At 44.4% G+C, this 18,137-nt stretch overlaps 1 protein-coding gene and 1 long non-coding RNA gene across 4 annotated transcripts in view; one reads left to right on the plus strand and one right to left on the minus strand.

The window, feature by feature from the left end:
* The window catches only part of C1H2orf50 (chromosome 1 C2orf50 homolog), a 127,166-nt gene that overhangs the window by 58,121 nt on the left and 50,908 nt on the right, over positions 1 to 18,137 (minus strand). The window lies entirely within an intron of this gene.
* LOC128340488 (uncharacterized) lies at positions 718 to 13,408 on the plus strand. The gene is made up of 3 exons (XR_008313750.1): positions 718 to 823; positions 2,324 to 2,723; positions 13,221 to 13,408. It is a non-coding gene; the product is annotated as an uncharacterized LOC128340488 (long non-coding RNA).

Below are 18,137 nucleotides of genomic sequence, written 5' to 3' on the forward strand. Positions count from 1 at the left end.
TGGAGGTCACCTGCCCAATTTTTAATGGACCATTTGAGACCTAAGCTGTCTTTCTCAGCCCTTTTGTTGCACCTCAGCTGGCAAAAGGATATAGGCACACCTGAAATTAGGGCAAAAAAACCACATATGTTATTGTGACAAAGGATGAAGCTTTTGCCTCCTTTGCACATGGTAAGATACAGTTGCCATCCATCAAAAGAGAGTGCAAACCCTGCAAAAGTGATTGAACAACATTTGATCCCAAGATCATATTTAGTTCAGACTGATGATGCAGCTGTCTAAAAGAGGAACAGAAGAGATCAGCAGAGCACAAGTCTTGATCCAATGAAGGATGAAGCTACTGAGCATGCAGCTATACCCACACCAAATACAGGAAAGCTACAGAACAAATTAAATTGTTACAGCACAAAGTACTAGTGAGACTTCAAAAAGGGGTTTGGAAACTGAGATGCCTATGATTACATCAAAAGGCAGAGTAATATGAAAGCCTATTAGGAGGTTTTCTAGACAGCTGGAAAAGAAGCCATAAACACAACCTAAGAATAAATATTAACCAATAGCTTACTGAGAAATATAAGCTGAGAGTTTACCTACCTCTTTTCAAACTTCTGTTCTGGCAAATTGGAGTCACTTACAAATAGCAAGAGCTGGTCATCAGGGGGCGGAGTGTAGAACCTTTCCCCCTGTGACCTCCCTATCAGATCCCAAAAGAAAAGACAGCAGCAATCTGTGGGAGGGTCTGGATTCTCTGTAAACTCTCAGCTTATATTTATTCACAAGCTCTGTTTATAGCTTCTTTTACTGTCATCTAGAAAACCTCTAGGTATGAATGATAAAATTTCTTTTTAAAAGGTAGATGTAATGATATTAGAAACCAAAGTGTTCTGTGAACAGATGCATGGAGGCAAGTAGTTCTGATGAATGCCGGGAGAGAAGGAATACCTAGGGCAGCAGCCATTTTGAAATCAACTGCAGTAAGAGCATTTGCTTGATTTGTTTACTTGGTTGAGGCATCATTTCATAAGGTTTGCAGCAGTCATGAAAAAAGAGAGAGTGCACAGTGTTAGTCCTGCAGCAAATACTCATTCACTTCTAAACTATACCAATGGCTTGCATTAGCTCATCAGTGACTAAGCAAGGCAACTAGCTTCTCAACATCTAATATTTCTCTCAACGTGTCCTCCAGACCTGAAATGTATTGTCCTTTTAAGATAAGAGGAGTCATTTATTTGCACTAGGTGGGGGAGAAACCACTGTGAGCCTGTCAGTGGCAGAGTAGGACAGCACACGAATTACAATAAAGAATAGGCATTTGTGAATCTTATCATGCGCTTGCAAATGCTTAGCAGTAATTGGTGTTGCCAAACTGTCCTTCAAAATGCCATCCCTGTTAAAAATTCAAGACAAGGAATACTCATATGAAACACTTCAGTGTTACCAGCATCCATTTTTGAAGCCTTATAAAAACATGTTAGTAATGTCAGCAACAATGATTTCTGAGTTAGCTCCCACCTTGATCTATACAATTAAGGAGTATTCCACACATTACATAGACAGAAGAGGACTCTTTTGGCCCTCCCTGGGCCTGCTCCATCCCTTTTCCTTTGAGACTGAGGAGTGGATAAGAGTGAATGACACTATCTGACTTCATTACACTTCATGAGCATCAAATATTTTCATTCTTGACTCAACGAAAACTTCTAACAATAATGTTTGAGAATCCCAGGTCCGGCATCCTGAATACAAACATGCAAAAATCTCAGTGGCTGACATCCTGACTATTTATTTCATTTATATACCGCCCATACAAAAATAGAAGTGCAGCTGCTACATAAGAAGTGCTGGTGCTGCTGATGGGTTCAACTAACACAGCTCACATGGGACAGCAAATTTCAATGGGCTCCCCTTCCCCTGGAAGTGCTCTATGCCACCCAAAAATATGCCTCTGAGGCTTGTGCAGCAGTTTGAATTTCCCACCCTTCCAGCCTGCAGATTGGTAAGCGAAAGCATGGGCTGTTCTGCAGGCAATTGTCTCCTTCTTCCCAGTTGGCTCTTTTGGCTCGTGTCAGAGTAAAATTCACCCCCATTGGCCAGGGGGAGGTCAAAGAAGTGGCAAGGGTGGGGGGAGTTTTTGGAGGGTTTTTGCACAGGGTATTTAAAGGGGCAGCAGGCACCATTTCTTCCTTTCTACTGCCTTGTGTGGGAGAAGAGAGAGCTTTTACCTAATTGTTCAGCCTTGCTGCTGCCATTGCTCAGCCTTGCCCCCATTGTTCAGCATTGCCGCCAGCCCGCCTTTTCTCCTGCATTTTTTGCTTCCCCCCAGCCCAGAAAAAGAGAATTGGGAGAGAAGAAGAGAATTCCCTTAAAAAACAGCAACATTGTTCTGCCTTGCTGCCAACCTGCTACCAGTGCCATCCTGGGGTGGATTCTCTCCTGCATTTTCTGCTTTTTTTGAGAAAAAGAATTGGAAGAAAAGATTTTTTTTTCTGATTTTTAAAAACTTCTTACTGCTGCTGAGAGAATAACTGCTGCCTGCTTCTGCAAGCAGCCACACCAGCCGCAGAGCGCTGGCCACCTGTGGCCAGCCAGCAACCAACCCCACCCAAATTTTCCAAAGTTTTGAGGCTTTTTTGCCCCATCTGAAGAAGACTGAAGAAGAAAGACTGACCAGACCCACAGAAGCAGACTACACAAGACCCAGCGTTGGAGAAGACCTAGACTGAGTGAGTTCCCATTTATTTTTTCACACACACCACACCATATGCACACACGTCTCTTGAATTGTGTATTCTTGGGTTTTTTTCCCCTCTTTGGAGGGAGGTTTTAGTTTGCAACTGAATTTTAAAACTTGTGTGCTATTTAGAATAAGTTTAAATGGGGTTCTGTTTAGCTTTAGAGTTTAAATAGGGATCCCTGTTAGCTACCTAGTACTAGTAGGTGGTTAGAGGGTAGCGTAGCCTTGTGGCTTTAAAAAACTAATTCTCTTTTCCCCCTTCCAAATATTTCATTTGCTTTTTTTAAAAAAGAGGCTTGTCCTCCAGTGCCTTAATATATAGTATTAATATTGCTATTCTCTGCCCAGCAGCCTAGGCTCTGCAGTGGGGTGGGAACTTTGTGTTGTTTTTAAAAAACAGAAGGCTGCCCCATCCATCCATCCAGTGGTCCTCTGTAGAGGTGTGCAAGAAATGATTTTTTGTGTTTTGATTTGTACCTGAATCGAAACACCCTCGTTTTGTTTTGGGTCAAAATCTGACACACACACACCTTGAATCACCCTTGATTCAATTTGTACCCAAATTTATCTGAATCAATTCAGATTAAAAAAAGGGTCCCGGGGCAAAAAGTGTGGGGGGTTGGTAGTGCCCAATGGTGGAAGCTACCACCCAAATTTAAAAGGAATTGAGCAAAGGGCTGAATTTTTTGTGAATTTTTGAAGTTTGTGCATCTTTAAGGTTTTTCCCATAGGGAATAATGGGGATTCCAGCAAATGTATCGCTTCATGTTGGGGGGAAAGGGGTGGCCCAGAGGAGTGTGATGGGTTGTAGTGCCCAATAGGGGCAAGGAAGCTACCAGAAAAATTTCAAAGGAATTGGGCAAAGGGCTGATATTTAATGATTTTTTGCAGTGTATGTGTCTTTAAGATTTTTCCCAAAGGGAATAATGGAGGTTTCAGCAGCCCCATAACTCCACTTGGGGGGCACAGGGATGGCCCAGAGTGAGTGGTAGTGTCGTGCACATAGGGTGCCAACCACCCCCATGGGTTGCTAACCCATAGGGTACAGGGCTTTGCTGTTTCTGAGGTGTTCTGTGTGTAGTTTCTCTGGTTGTAATGAGAGTGGATTCATGGTTTGTCACTGAAAATCTCCTATGTCTCCTCACACAACCCTATTGGCCAGAAATCAGTGGGATGGATCAGGGGGAGCTGACTGTGTGATCAAATCAGTCTTTGAAAAACTATAATGAAATGTAATCAACGGTAATAAAAAGCAACACTGTGAATGACCCCGATTTACTCTCATTTATGCTTATACATGCTTAATACACTTTCATCGTAACTTACACCACTTCCTCCTGCAGTAAAGCTCCCAGTCTGGGAAACCACCTGGCTTGGAAGAGACTACACAGTTACGTACACTACAGGGCAGAATTCAGAATACCTGTATATATCTTTCTTGCAATCTTCTGCAGCATTATCCTCATTAGATGATTTTCTGAAACAGAGGTCTGTTATTGCTCTTATGATAATAAGAAGCAATATTACTAGAGCAATGGAACTAGCTTGAAAGCACCCTCACTTCATCCAGTACAATTATTCTGCAAGTCTGAAGCAAAACTCAGATGCAGATGGTGCTAATTACTTTCCTCTCATGACACTCTCCTCCTAATCCCCAGTGCAACTTTTAAAATTCTGCACATTAAGGGGGCTGCTAATTCATGCTGTTTGCTTTTGGATGAACTGATGTTGCACAGTCTGTCCAGGTGCTTGCCAGCTCCTTTCTGCTCAACAGGTATATTTACAAAGAAATAGGTATCACAAAAATATCACAGGAGAATTGCCTTTGTAACAGGCTGCCCCGACACTCTCTGCTTAAGGAGAAGTAGGGTGTGCAAAACAAAAATGTCTGTCTTGAAAAATAATAGGTTTTGCTTGATACTTTGAATGCACATTCTTGATGCGAAGGTTAAACCTTGAGCTCCATATGAGTTTTTAATTTTATTCAGGCCAACTACATAATTGCTGTGCACTCAGATCACTGTTGTCTTCTCATAAGCATCAGTCTCTGAAGAATACACACAGGGGCATAACTATTATAGGGCAAGGGGAGACAGTTGTCTGGGAGCCCACTGCCTTGGGGGGCCCCCAGAGGCAAATCACATGACTGACTCCCCCAGCCACCACCCGCCCAGGCTTCCTTCAGTTGTATTCATCCTCCGAAATTGATGTGAGTGTTAAGACCTGGAGCTACCAGAACAGCATGTCTTTCTCTAGTACCATTAAATGGCTTGCATCATCCACAATTTACAAAACTTTTGAGCTGATCTTCAGTGGGGTGGGGGGCCCATTTTAAAATCTTGTCTCTGGGCCCACTCCAACCTTGCTACGCCCTGGAACGACATGTTGCAGTTTTCGTGCATTTCAATGCAACTTGCACCAGTTCCCTTCCCAGAAGACTTGCAATCAGAGTATAACATGTCTTGCAACATCTCACAGCTGAAAATAGGGACATATTGGCCAGATCCCTATTCCCATTGCAAGGTTCTACCCCATAAGCTGTGTGCTGTATTCATTTACTCTGCAAGAGCTTGCCTCCCATGGATTTAAAAGCCAATAGCGTGTTTGTTTTTTGAGTTAAAGAAAAGCATCATTGCCCCACAATAAAGTATCAGTAATTAAAACATATCTGCAGTGTGTGAAATGGCACAATGTACACAGTATGCCTCCTTAGTGTTCATGCGCATGTATTTGAGTGCATATGCACTCGAGACAAGCTGCATCCCTTCTTCCTCTCAGAGATATAACTGCTAGAGCCTGGGTTAAGGGGTGGAAACCCAAAGAACGTCAACTCTAGCAACACACACCGACAAATGTCTTAAAAGGCATCTCCAAAAGGCCAAAATGGGACAGTAATGTATCATGGAGGAGGACTGTCCCGGATGGAGTGTAGGGTATAATGCAGGCTGACCTGAAAGTGTTTCAGTATTTAAGGAGCAAATTTAGTGATTGGTTTTCTGCTGTGCCAAAGAGATAGCACTTGTGCTTCATCTCAATGCCATTCAGTGTTCAACTTCTTTTTCATTAAGATAGAAAGCATGTCTGCTCATTTTTAGCACTATACCACATGGGTATGTTTTTCTCAGGAGATTGTTACTACGTATTGAAATGTTTAAATGCATTCATCAGAAGTGTTTTTCATTCTGGTTTTTAAAAAAATATCAAAAGAATAAAATTTGAGACATAGTGTAGGGCAGGGATTCTCAACGTTGGGTCCCCAGATGTTATTGGATTTCAACTCCCATAATCCCCAGCCCCAGTGGCCTTTGGTTGGGGATTATGGGAGTTGAAATCCAATAACATCTGGGGACCCAGCGTTGAGAATCCCTGGTTTAGGTGACTGCTTCCAACTGCTTGATCTCCTTTTTTGAATGCTGCTTACATGACAGACTTTAGTATTGCTTGCAGAGAAGAGACTGTAGTATCTTCCCCTAGGTAAGGTTGTTAGGCATACTCCCAACCAGTCACTTTGTTGGCCTGAACTTGGGCCGGAAGGAGCAGGAGACAAAGTAGGTTTAGAAGCCTTCTTTATTCAGATAAGACTGCAAAAAATTCTGGCAGCTTGCACATAGAAAACAGAGAGCTAAGCCACACCCAACCAAACACAACCTAAACTTAAAGAGAGAAGACATATATACAACAGAGCACTGTTCTTTCTAAGGCGTGCGCACGTGCAGGGGCGTAGCAAGGTTGGAGTGGATCCAGAGACAAGATTTTAAAATGCAACCCCCGCCCCTACTGAAGCTCAGCTCATGAAGTAAAGAAATCTTAGGTTTTGTAAACTGTGGACGATGCAAGTCATTTAATGGTACTAGAGAAAGACATGCTGTCCTGGTAGCTCCAGGTCTTAATACTCACATCAATTTCGGAGGATGAATACAACTGAAGGAAGCCCGGGCGGGTGTGCGGCTGGGGGAGTCAGTCATGTGACTTGCCTCTGGGGGGCCCCCAAGGCAGTGGGGCCCCAGACAACTGTCTCCCCTTGCCCTATTATAGTTACGCCCACTGCGCACATGCACAAGCTCACTAGTTTTTGGATGTCTGCTCAGTTCAGTTTAGATCCCACTTAGGTTGAATCAGGAAGGCCCCATTCTGAATGCATGTTTGCACACACTGCCTTGATACTGCCGCCCAGAACAAAACTCATTCTTCACAGAATGAAAAAAATTAGAGAGACCACTGCTACAGAGACAACATTTTCCAACTTAAAAGCTCTCATTTCTTGGTATTTATTCTTCACTTCCTCTAGCAACTAGAAAAATGAATACTTTAGCTACACATTTTGGATGCACAGCCAGCTTGCAGATCCTTCCTGTGCAAGACAGCCCATCTTTAGACACTGCCACAGTAACACAACTGGAAGTGTCAGGCACTTGTGTGCCCACGGGTGCCTCAGCAGCGCCTTCCTTTGTCGGGGGGAATTGGGACCATCACCCCCAAGTTCTGTGCCATCCTCAACTCCATGATAGCAGTGGGAAACAAGAGACACTATGGTAAATTTCTAGGAGAAGGAACAGGCGATACCTACGATGAGCCAAATCTGATAGCTAACTTGGCCATTCAGCTTGACCAAAGTTTCAGGGGAAAGTTCAGGCCTGGGCCTATGCTATGTTTCTATAAACAGAAAAAATCAAGCTCTCTCTTCTTTCTCTGTGTGTGTACTGAGCCACCAATTACCAGATGGGTGATGCAGCGTACCCAGGAGCCCCTTTATCTAGATTAAAAAGGGCACCAAGGTTTTGGAAAATAACCACCCAAAGTACAAAGCAAATTACAATCTGCGTAGTAGCAAACTCAGTTTATATCAATTCATGGGGTGATGCATCTGACCAACAGAAGGCATAGTTTGGGGGGTACTGGCCAATCATTGTTAATCAATAAGAGGGTAGACTAATTAGGTGAAGGGTGACTCAAGTGAGGTGTAAAATGGGGTGCACAGAGGGCTTAGCTGGAGCTTTTTCTTCTGACATCCTAGCTAATTCTAGTTTTGCTTCCTTATTTGTCTTGATTTTGAGGTGCCTTGATTCATGCTGTTTTCTTGCTATATACTGGTGTGGTCACTAGACTGCCTTGTTACCTACTCTTGACAAGCCTGGTGAGAATAAACTTCTGAATTCATAACTTGTCTCACGCCTGGTTTCCTTGCATCAGCAGGCAACAATGAATAAGAACCTAGACTTCCGATTCCTTCAATCCCTTAAATTTTCCTAAAGGATTTTCCTATATAAAAATCTCTATAGATGTGGGGGGATGTTGGAGATGGATAGATGGACAAGTACTTTTTTGCCTACTTTCTTTAAGGAAAGTGAGCTTATGAGATCACCCAGGGTGTGTATATGTGTGTGTGTGTGTCCATCTATCAACTTGACAATGCCTGGACTGATTTGAACCAAAGTTGGTAGAGTTGTGGGGGAACATAGGGACACCTCAACAACGTAGTGTGTAATGATGTTGCCCACCCAAATTAAAGATGGCAGACGCATGGACATTTGAGATGCTAGTGGGCTAATTTGTGAACCGCTTAACTGATTTGAACTAAATTGGTACTGTTGTAGGGACACATATGGACACCTCAAGGATATTGTTTGTGAAGATGTCATCCACCCCAATTCAAGATGCTGGGCATGTGAATGTTTCAGGCAAAAGGGGACGCTTAACCAATTTGAACCAAATTTGGTACAGTTGTACATAAGGACACCTCAACCATAAATTGAGGTGCTTCACATGATTGGTGTGAAGTGCCAATGGGGTTTGTGCAGGGAGAGTGGGCTTAGCCCACTCTCCCCACACATGAGCAGTCGCTCATTGCTGGGTGGCCACATCGGCTGCCCAGATGACCGGCTGCTCCGGTCGGGCGCTCCTGCACCCGGCCGCAGCTCTGTTTGGAGCTCCAGGGGAAGGGGAGCGCTGCCATCCCCTTCCCTCTCCCCCCACCCCAAGTGTGTCAGCCAACACACGATCAAAAGAACGAGGTTAACGGAGCACTCGCTCTATTAACCTCATTTAGGGGTAGCGTTTTTTAGACAGGCTAACTGCCAGAGAACCGCCAGGCAAGCCCGCGAACCCAGTGGTTCTCACAATTGCTCAAAACCGGGCTGGACTCCTGTAGCCTAGTTTTGAGCAATCGTGTGAATAGCTTCAGTTTGTGATTATATCATTCACCCCATTTCAAGATGGAAGATATGTGAATATTTGAGGCTCAAGTGGGCTAACTTGTGAAGGTGGTAATTATCAATTAAGACTATAGTGAGAGGAAAATAGGCAGATTAGTTCTTACTAGAACTTGCATTGTTTTAACCACAGATCATAAATTAATAAAGTTCCCAACATATAAATGCAACCCACGCATACAAACAAGTCATGCCTCAAAAGAGCTATATGCGTTTCGATTTATGAGCATTCAACTATCAAATGAACTTTTGGAACACAGCCCGGATTCCCTGTACCAACAGATTCTGCATTTTTTTAAAAAAACATTCTGTATTTTAAAAAATAACAGTTTATTCAATTGTTATACTCAGTAGCAACAAGCCTGGTTAATTCCCACCCCCCTCAACTTTTGGCAGCAGCACCCATCACAGTCAACAGAGTCACCTAATTAGAAGATTAAAAGAAGCCAGCAAAAAATCCTTCTTGGACCAGCAGACTTTTCCGTCCAAAAGGAAATCTAAGCATTCTTAGAGGAACTACCAGTGAAATGAAACAGTAAAAGAGATAGTGGGGGACATGCTCCACAGAGCCACTGCCACAAGAACAAAGATGGGAGTCATAAGGTACTTTCCTTAAGTGGCTGTCTAGAATGGCAGGTGGCATTTGTTGTATGCTTCGCATGGTTTATGCACTTTTAAGAGTAGCTCTGGAGATCATTTTAAATAATATGTATGTTCAAATTTATCATGGCATACCAAAGAGCAATTTTGTCACCAGAGGTAGCCGGTGAGGGGGGCACTTGGGTGGAGGTGGGGGAGCGGCAAGAGGTACCTTTAAAAAGTCATTACTGGTGATACCGCTGGCAACTGCAAGCCACTGGAAGCAGCATGCACACCATGATGACCACACAAATGGCCGCCCTGCATGCATAGAGGCATTTATTTGTTTATTAAAAATTTATTGTATACTGCCTCCTCCAAAGACTCTAGGTGGTGAACAATAACAATAGCAATATATATTTTAAAAACATTAAAGGGCAAAAGCCTGGTAGAAAGGGTAGGTCTTAAGAAGGGCCTTAAAAGTCACTAAAGGGGGATGAACGAATCGGGGGTGGGGTAACAGTTTAGGGACGGCCACAGAGAAGGCCCTCCTACGGGCCCAGGCACCACGCACTACACCAGGGCCTGGGACACTAAAGGGGGGCCAATTGAGAAGACCTCACAGGATGGGATACAACTGGCCCAGAGAGATTATCCCAGAGATATACAGGTGCTAAGCCCATAAGGGTTTTGTAGGTGAGAACCAGCATTTTAAATTGGACCCGGAAGCGAACAGGCAACCAGTGCAGCGACCAGATGAGTGCCACAGCCGTGGCAATTGCCATGTGGGATGCCAAGCGGGGCGAGGCTGCTCCCGGCAGCTTGTATGTGCTGGCAGTATGTATCACCAGTAATGACTTTTAAATGTGCCTCTTGCTGCCCCCCTCCGCAGCGCCTCCTCCACCGGCCGCCCCTGTTTGTCACTAGAAACAGCATATAAATCAACTTGAATGAAATACCATGAATCCTAGATTTTAAATTTTGTTTTGTAAACAGATGATGAAGGGAGAGGAAGTACTCCAGGGAAGAACCTAGAAGTTGAAATTGGTAAACAAACCTTTGAAGCCATGTTAAATATTTTAAAGTGCCACACTGCATTTGTTGCAGAATAGCATTTGAAAGCAAGATAAGCCAAAAGTTGAATATTCCGATATAAATATTCGATATAACAGGCAAAATATCAATTTGATATCAAAAGAAGGAAACTGGAGCAGCACCTCCTGGTACTCCCAGGATTATTCTCAGCAGTTTATTTTGGAAGAATTCCATATCAAAAGGAGCATGTAAAGCAGAAGGAATGAGAAACAGCAGTCTTAGGGCCCTCCTCTTGGGATCCTGCATCCCGAACAAATGCTGTCAGTAGATAATAACAGTAATGGTATACTGGGGGCTCTCAACCTTTTGAGACATTGGGGCAATTTGCCCCCTTCTTGCAGCCCCAAGTGGCAGTGAGATGTCATTGTGTATCCTGCTCATAGATTGGGGTACTTTGGTTGCCTCTGTCCTAAATTCCCTTCAAGCATTTCCAACTGATCAGAGGGATGTGCCCAAAATTCACTCAAATAGATTCGAATTTGATTAGGATTAGAACTGATTCAAGTTCAAAACCATTGAACAGAGTGGAGATTTGCTCGAATCAATTCAAATTCACCCAAAGTCAAACATAATTCAATTTGGTCAAATTCCTAGTAATCCTGGCTATCACAGGGTGGCATGCAGATTTCCGCACCACCATGCTCCTTCCTTCCATGCATGTTCATTCTGAGAAAAGTAACACAACAGGAACAAGAGCGCAGTCAGCCTTCCCTTCAGCCACTTTCAAGGACTTTTGGGAAGCCAGCAATTATGACATAAAAGCCTTTCTATTTCAGTTGGCATTGTGCAGAATGGCAGGAACCTCAATTAATGTCTGCATTGATTGTATCAGAGCATTCAGCAACTGGAAGAAAAAGAAATAGACACAAAAGGTTGACCTCCCTCCTGCCTTTCCTTTAGAAGACTGTGCTGCTGCCCTGGACCCCATGACCAATTCTGTTTAGTTGCACAAGTATAGAACTCTGAAAAACAACATTCATGTTACATTTCCGAGACTGATGTTTGAGTCCTGTGATGGAAGCTGATGGTGTGTTTTGCCTGAAAATTTCCCTCCCTTAAAATGTTATATCAGGACCAGATGAAAACAGCAGATTGCAGGTTTTCACTCAAACCTTCATTATGCTTTTCTCTACCGTTCTTTTCTGTGTCCACCCACTTTGACCACTGCTCTTGCTCTGTTAGGCAATTTCACACATTACATTTTAAAGTTCTGGTGGACGAAATGTCCAAACTGGCCCTGATGAAGAAAAAGTGGCTGTTATTAAATTTTATTAAAACTGGTTTTAATGTTTTAATGTGATTTTTATGGAGTTTTGTTGTATTTTAATTCTTGTAAACCATCTTGGGATGCCTTATGAAAGGTGATATAGAAATGGAACAATAAGTAAGTAAATAAATACCATGACGTTTGAGGGATACCTCTGTGTTGGAGATCTGGGTTCTACTGCTGTGTGACCTACACCCTGCTCAGAAATTACATTGCACAAAGGGCTACCATATTTTTTCCATGAAAAAAGAGGAATGTCCTTGAGGAAAGACCATCTGTCTGGTATTTGCCTGGCCCCATGTGCAAGTTGCCTGGCGGTCCCCTTTTGAGCCAGGGGCCAGCTCTACCAGTGCTTGGAGATCAGGACTACCAATCCAAGAAAGAAAGACAGCAGGAAGACCTGGCTGTTTTGGGGCAGTGGCCAGGGCTACCCCAACATGGGAGATCAGGTCTTTCCACAGCAAGCAGGAAGGCCTGGGTAGACTTGGCCTCCCTTGCTCTAGTGTCCAGGTCTATTAGGCAAATGGGGGCGGGGGGCAGGGCCGGAATGGGGGCACTGAGAGGGCAGTGGAATGTATGTGGGGAGGGCGCTGGGTTTTAAGCAGAATGGGTAATTAAGGGTGGGAGTATTCACTGCTGCCGAGTGCGGCGGGGCGCAGGGGCGCCCCCGTGGATGGGGTGCACCGGAAATATGCCCTGTTGCCCTGCGGGCCAGTCTGAGCCTGGTGCGGGGTGGTCTACTCACCAAAATTAATAGGGTGGACCTGGCTGCCCAGTGCTGCAGAGGCTAGGTCTACCACCACCACTGGCTCAGTCAAGCTGATTTGGTAAACCCAGTTTCCATCACTCCAGTGGCCAGGTCAACTGCCGCCACCACCACAGCTGCCCATCTAAGTCAGTTGGTAGACCTGGCCTTCATACTTTAAAAAAAAAATGATGGGAAGGGTGTCCTTGTTTTTCAGGTTGAGAATATGGTAGCCCTAGTTGCATGTGTGTATGTTTATGTTTTTGTGAGAATGACTCTACACAAGTTCATTCTAAAAGTTAACCCGGGTGTACTTAAAGTAGCTCTGAGGATATCAGCCTCGCTGCTGAATTTGGTGAGACTTACTCCCAAGTAAATGGCAGAAGATGGCAACTTTAGAAGTGAATTCCTTAGATACCAGTGGAAACTCTTCCATGAAAATAATACACGGTATTATTGTGAATCCTTTATTAGTAGCAAATACTGGCAATGCTCACCTCTCCTAGTAAAAATGCTCTTCCAGATTAGTTGCCCCCCCTTTTCTTTTTCTTTTCTTTTTAACCCAACTGTACTGCTTTGGGTTCCATACAGGAACAGGCACCTGAACAAGAACAAACCCTATTTATTGGAGAATGAACAATACTGAACTGGGCTGAGAACAGCTTGCACAAACAGGATTCAACCCGAACTGGCTCCACCTTCCCGGCTGCTCTGTCTCAGTGATGCTCTCCAAGTTTCCATCCTAATGCTCCCTATAATGGAACATCTCTAAATTATAATAAAAGTTATTATAACACTTCTAGGGCAGCTTCTTCCTGTTTGTTTTCAAAGCAGCGCTCCCAGTCCGCCCTATCTCCTCCTCACATTCAATACCACGTGGGTAGATAGTATGACAGGCGTGAGATCTGGCCTAGTTAGAGGAGAGCTCGAAAGGAAAATCATCTAGAGAGGCCCTCAGCCTTTGATCCACCCCTTTCTTTGAAGATGAAAACAAGTACCAAAGAAGAGATTTCTGTCTCAAGGTTAATTGTTTCTCAACACAAATGCTTCTTTCTACAGCCATTACTACTGCATTTTGAAATCATTCTTACTTTTTTGGTTTTGTTTTTAAAACACCTTCATGTATATTCTTCCTCCCTCAATGGAAGATATGGCTTGGAGGGGGCAAATTTGAATGGAAACATAGTGGGCGGGCGGGTGGGGGGGGGAGATTCACACTCTGCCTCTGCCACTCCTTTGCACCTGAAGTAGCCTTCTGGTTTTTAGAAAATAATGTAATGGCTAAGATTTGTTTGATTGTAAGGGATCTTTATATAGGCATCATTATTCAGTGGTATACTGAAGTATTTAAATACTTCCAAGCTGTTGACTCTTAATGTATATTTATTAAAGATCAAAGGGAAAATCTTACATCATGAGCAGCTGAAATAACTATAACTGCTGAAGCTGATATCAATTATTTGCTCCTGAAAAAGCATAAGTAATCCATCAGTTACTTTCAATTTGGATATTGTGAAGAAACCAAATTATATAAGTACAGTAAGGCAGCAATCTAATGCATAATGTAGCCCAGGGGGACATTTCTAAGTAAACATGCACAGGATAAGGCTTATCTTGAATTATATTGATTTTCCTGTTTGCAAATTGGACAAGAAAAGAGAAACTTTCTGCCTTTTTAACCATTTCTTTTTTCTACATGTGATTCGTCAGCTCCAAATCTTTAATGAGGTGTGCATTCCCAAAAGCACAGGCTATAGGTTTCAAAAAGTCCTTGGTAAACTGTCCTTCATGGGGCCCCTTCTCTCTGGGTGGGCCCCAAGATATTCTCTCCATCACCACCACTTGAGGGCTATGCACATAAATGTGGTCTCAGGGCTGAGCAGTGGGCCAGTGAAGCCCCTTGTGCTTGATGTCAAACACAAGGGGTTTGGCCAGAGCCCCAGCAGGCCCACACAAGCAGTGGTGTATCTAGGGTAAATAGCGCCTAGGGCAAGCACTAAAATTGCACCCCTGTCCAAACATCTGACACCCATTTTTCAGATAACTTTACCATAATATCAGCTCAAAAATACAAGTCAAGCTCCTTAATCTTTTAATTAACAAATTATGGAACTTAGATGCCACACCACTAGCCATAAAAAGCAGGAAAAAATAAATAAATAAATATATAAACTTGAAGACAAATGAACATGAAATAAGAAAAAATATGCAAATTTGCAGAATCTGCATTTTCTTGGTACAGAATCTGGGTTGCTTGAGCTCAGAATTTTAATTTTTTCACAGAGCACATCCTTAATTCAAGCTATGGCAGAACTATTAGTGCGTTCTCCATGGTTTGCCAATAAAAGGCCTATTGAGGGACTGAATCTCTAGGTAGAAATCTACTTAGGAATTCTGTATATTCTGAATCTGCCACTATGTACAGTAATCTTCCTTCCTCTGTACTAGAGGGGTTGCCTTGCATTTTTCTTTGACATCAAGCCAAAAGACATCACAAGTTATATAACTGGACCTTTCCATAATACTTAATACTTTTCAAGTGCATATTAACAGAATCACTATCTTCAGGAGAGAAGAAAAAGGTAGTAGATCCAAACTTTAAGTGGTGTTAAACGTGCTTAGCCGACTAATGACACAGAACAGAGAAATACAGTGCTATTTCAATTCAGTAATACTACTTTTTGGCTTGATTCACCAAATAAAAAGTATCTCATAAAGTAACACAGTGCTTGGGAGAGGGTAAGGAAAAGGGACTAAAGTAAAGCTGAAGATGAGAAAGAATACATTGCTGACTGGATGCTTGGTTTTGTGTGTGTGTGTGAGTGTGTGTGTGAGAGAGAGAGAGCACACATTTTGGAAAGACATCTCTGGATAGCCCTTGTGGAAGGAGCTTTAAATATTTTTAAACCACCACCCCCCCAAAAAAACCTCTCACCAAATCCAAACAAATCCCTTCCTTCTCTTTTCTTCCTTCCTTCACTCTATCCCCCCTCCCTCTCTCCTTCCTTTTTCTGCACTCTTTCTTTCTTTCTTCACTGCCTGCCTGCCTCTTTCTCTCTCTTTGACTCTCCCTTCCTTTCACTGCACACACTCACACTCTCTCTCAAATATTATATATATGTATAGAGAGAGAGAGAGACAGACAGACACACATATACATACGTGTGCATGCGTGCGTGTGCGCGCGCGCGCGCACACACACACACGGCAAGGTTAGGCAGATACAGTTTCTCCAGTCCAGCTTTTACAGATCTCCCTCAGAACACTACTAAGGGTACAATTCTCAAATATTTGCAAGAAATTCTAGCAAACTGAACAGAAATTTACTCCATGGAAGACATTTAGGAATTGGTTGCAAGGATAATGTGCAACTTTTCATTTTTCTTTGAACATATAGTGCTGTCTCTGGTTGCATTCTCATAATCACAGGAATACTAAAGGACTGCCAAGCCCCTTGGAGCTCCACTGACTGTTGGCCACACTACTATATTTCTTCAGCTACTTGGGAAATTACATGCATCAAAACTTCAGTTTGTTGACTGCTAAGTTGAAAAGAAGCAGATTTGACTATCAGAAGGGCTCCTGTGAACTGGAAGTTCTCAGCAAGCAAGTAACACAAGGGATTTATTATTTATTATTATATTTATATACCGCCCTTCCAAAATGGCTCAGGGCGGTTCACAGCATGGGACCAAGAGTCCTTTTGGTGGCAGCCCCTGGATCTCCTTATAATTACCACCACTCTATTATTTTGACAGTAAGTGCCATAGGGATTTTGTGTAAGAAACGAGTGCAGATTTTTCTCAAATAGGGTCCTAAAAACAAATAGCTTTGCTTCATGCACCCCTACTGAAATGGAAGAAGCCATAGGGAAAACACGGCTCCAATCCCCCTCCTCAGTACCTCACACATCCATGCAAAGTTCCCAATCAAAACTCTCTTTCACTCACACACACATAATATAGAAGGGCTTTTTAAAAGTGAGAGATGCTCTCCTTCCAAAAGTTGAACATTGGGGTTATTCAATATGGACAGACAAACTCTCCTCAGAACTCTGTTTTGCCGAGTCACGTGTGTTACGTTTCACAAGGCACACAAGTCTCCCTCTCCCTCTCTGCTGCTCTCCACCCCATACCCTGCTTTTTTCAACTTTAAAATAAAATAAAAGATCTGCTCTCTCCCCAACCCCCACTCCAGTGCCGATGCCAAACGTTTGATTCAACCTGCGATTGACACCCGACACCAGCTCCTCCAAACGCCAGGGAAATCACTGGGTCTGAGGGCTGCAAAGCGCTGGGGAGACACTTTTGTCTCGCTCTTGATAGCACACGGCTGGATTCAAAAGCCCACAGCCACAGGACGCACAAGGCGAGGGGAATCCTCCTTCCTTAGCCAGACGGCTAACAGAGGGTCCCCGAAATACTGCATTTGGCAGAGTTGGGGGGTGTCACGAAAGCACCCTCCCTTTTGAAATGGGCAGCAGTTTCCGGGAGCCACCAATAAAGGAGCTTCCTTTTGCGCCCCCATCTGGTATGGGTCGGTCTCTCTCACACAGACAGCATGCCTCCCACTCCCTGATCTCCCTGAGGTCTTGCTTCCCACGCCGGCAACACTCACACACGCCTTGCCCCCCACCCAAGACGAAGTCATCCCTGGCCACAGCCAAGCACATTTGCAGCCCTCCCCGCTCACAACCCCCTCCCCCAAGCAGGGGAAAAACAAGGGAGACTCCTTTCAGAGAAGGACCTCTGCAGCGACTGAGACTGTAGCATATGGAAGAAAATGAAACTGGGAACCTTTAGCTTTGCCTTGAGGAAAAATCCTTAGGAATCGGCAGCGGAGGGGAGTGTGTGTGTGTGGCCACGTGATTCTTCCTAGCACCGATGAAGAGCTTGGCGTGGGGGTGGGGTGGGGTGTTTTGGCAATGGCATTGTGATGGTGAATGGCTGGCTGCGTGGGTGTGGCTCCTTCTCCAGCAAGGCTGGAATCGCCCCCGCTTGACTCCCTTGTTGTTCCTACTCAAAGTGAGGCTGTGCAGGTGGCTGGCGTGTGTCTTCCCAGTCTATCAGCAAGCCAACAACACGGACATGGGGAGAGAGGAGATGAAGGGGCCAAGCTCCCACTTTTGGAGTGGCAGAGAAGCTTCCGTCTCGGCAACAAAAGGCTCCGCTTTCCAAACTCGGGACTGAGGCGACTCACACACACCCACAGCCATCCCCTCGCCTCGGCCGCGCGGTAGCAGCAGGTGGGCGGCTGCCTCCTGCTGCAGGCCCTCTCTCGTCGCCGCGGTTGGAAGGAGACAACAAATGCAAATCACGACCCGCGGGCCGCCATTGCAGCCACCAGCCAGCCAGGGCACACAACTCCGGGGCCGGGGTGTAGGCGGCAGCAAGGATGGCTGCAAGGGCACGTGGCGCCGCGGCGGCCCAGGGGGAAGGGCAGCTGGAAGAGGGCGAGGCTGGCTGCTCTCTGCCTGCTGCCCAGGTGACGAGGAGGGTTCGGGTTGCG

Source organism: Hemicordylus capensis, chromosome 1 (genome assembly GCF_027244095.1).
Source record: "Hemicordylus capensis ecotype Gifberg chromosome 1, rHemCap1.1.pri, whole genome shotgun sequence".
Classification (NCBI taxonomy): Eukaryota; Metazoa; Chordata; class Lepidosauria; order Squamata; family Cordylidae; genus Hemicordylus; species Hemicordylus capensis.